We start from the raw sequence: 2,835 nt of genomic DNA on the forward strand, positions 1-2,835 counted from the left end.
AGCACTCGCTATTCACTGGGTCATCATTCATTATTGCGCCCCCCCCCCCCCCCCCCAACACACACACACAAACTAAGTACCTTTCATGTATCATCATTTTAAAACAAAGGTTTTCTAAGAATTTATTTTTATATTGTGTAGTTTAGTTAGGCGTTAATGTTGACGATGGCGGGGGAAGCGGATGAGGGGTGGGATGGGTTAAGGGGAGGGTTACTGGATAATATCTCATTGCAGTCAAGGGTAGTAGTTTAAGAGAGGTTGGCAACTACTGCTGTAAGATGTACCGTGACGTTTGTGCAACGTGTGATTGCTATTTTAGAAGGGCGCAACTGTGTGGAAACCAATGTTTTCAAGTAAGATGGGGCAACATCACATATAACTCGCTCAATGAAATCTCTGCTTGATGCAACCTTCGACGAACGTGATATCTCCAGAGATTATCCAGGTACGTGGCCAGCAAGATCACCTGTTGTGAATCAAAGTGACTTAGCGGATACCTCAAAGAACGCGTTTACCAGGGTCACCTTTGGTCTGTACCTCATCTGGAGGCCATATACAGGAACACAATGCTCAGATACCACCGGAACTGCCGTGGTTAACTGTTGATCACTTCGTGTTACGGATGCAGTATTTCGTCTACGTCTCTAGTGCTTATATTGAACAAATTATGTTAGCCGCGGTTAATAGCACAAATCAACAATATGACTGTCTCATTTGTTTCCTTTTTCCTGACCGCATCTAGTACTAATATACTAGAAATGCAAACATATCTACACATTTTTCTCGCACCCACAACGCCAGATTTGCACCTGGTGACAAAATTTTGAACTAATTTTTTCCAGCGTAAATCACATTAACGTATTAGTGTATCTACCAAATTTGGCTACCATACGATAATTAAAGCCAACCCTGCACCTCTGTGAGTAGCTGCAGTTTAATTATAACCACCCAGTAATTGGCCTGGAGCAATTTCCTGCGACTCAAAGGCCACGGGTTGTCAAGTCCATGGGTGAGAACAGAATACGATTAGATAGCCCAAATTTTGGAATAAAAGCCTACCGTCGCTACCTCCCTGGCTGGACGACGCCACAGTGTCTCAGTTATTGCTGTAGGTGCAGGAAAGGCAAAAATTTCAGACTCCAATCTTTCCACGGGACCGTCTTACTACCTACCCCCCTTCCCCAACCCGACTGATACGGCTCTGGTGCAGATCACGGTACAACGAAGCGGGCAAAAGCCTCACTTCTGCGAAAAATGTCCATCCCTCCCGTGGAATCGAACATTCCAGTCAGATTCACTGACTGTCTTTTGCCTATAATAGGACCCATATATATATATATATATATATATATATATATATATATATATATATATATATATATATATATATATGACCTAGTAGATAGTGTCGGAAGTTCCATGCGGCTTTTCGCGGATGATGCTGTAGTATACAGAGACGTTGCAGCATTAGAAAATTGTAGCGAAATGCAGGAAGATCTGCAGCGGATAGGCACTTGGTGCAGGGAGTGGCAACTGACCCTTAACATAGACAAATGTAATGTATTGCGAATACATAGAAAAAAGGATCCATTATTGTATGATTATATGATAGCGGAACAAACACTGGTAGCAGTTACTTCTGTAAAATATTTGGGAGTATGCGTGCGGAACGATTTGAAGTGGAATGATCATATAAAATTAATTGTTGGTAAGGCGGGTACCAGGTTGAGATTCGTTGGGAGAGTCCTTAGAAAATGTAGTCCATCAACAAAGGAGGTGGCTAACAAAACACTCGTTCGACCTATACTTGAGTATTGTTCATCAGTGTGGGATCCGTACCAGATCGGGTTGACGGAGGAGATAGAGAAGATCCAAAGAAGAGCGGCGCGTTTCGTCACAGGGTTATTTGGTAACCGTGATAGCGTTACGGAGATGTTTAACAAACTCAAGTGGCAAACTCTGCACGAGAGGCGCTCTGCATCGCGGTGTAGCTTGCTCGCCAGGTTTCGAGAGGGTGCGTTTCTGGATGAGGTATCGAATATATTGCTTTCCCATACTTATACCTCCCGAGGAGATCACGAATGTAAAATTAGAGAGATCAGAGCGCGCACGGAGGCTTTCAGACAGTCGTTCTTCCCGCGAACCATACGACACTGGAACAGGAAAGAGAGGTAATGACAGTGGCACGTAAAGTGCCCTCCGCCACAAACCGCTGGGTGGCTTGCGGAGTATAAATGTAGATGTAGATGTAGAGATAACACCTGCTCTCCATCTACCTGCTGTAGAAAGTGCAAACCTTTCCTCACTGGGTTGAGTTGTTTTGGGGGAAGAAACCAGACAGGGAGGTCATTGGTCTCATCGGATTAGGGAAGGACGTCGGCCGTGCCCTTTCAAAGGAACCATTCCAGCATTTGCCTGGATCGATTGAGGGATATCACGGAAAACCTAAATCAGGATGGCCGTACCTGGGATTGAGCCGTCGTCCTCCCGAATGCGAGTCCATTGTACTACCACTGCACCACCTCGCTCGGTCCTCACTGGAACATATGGTCAGTACACACAATATAATATTAAAGATACTATGGCTGAATATGAACATTGTCGCGGTAATGTCACACAATAATTAAACAAGAATCCCTCTAGAATTATAAAAACTAATTCTGAACAAGAAAACAGACAATGGAAACATTGAAAGTAAAGGAAGCAAAATCGTAAGAACTAGGCTCAAAACCTCTAGACAAATAATTCCAACTCACAAGCAAATAGGAAATGGAACAATATACACAAATAACCATAGTGGTATTAGAAACCAAATGTTAAGTTTGTAAGGTCGCG

The sequence above is a fragment of the Schistocerca gregaria genome, chromosome 8 (assembly GCF_023897955.1).
Source record: "Schistocerca gregaria isolate iqSchGreg1 chromosome 8, iqSchGreg1.2, whole genome shotgun sequence".
Lineage (NCBI taxonomy): Eukaryota > Metazoa > Arthropoda > Insecta > Orthoptera > Acrididae > Schistocerca > Schistocerca gregaria.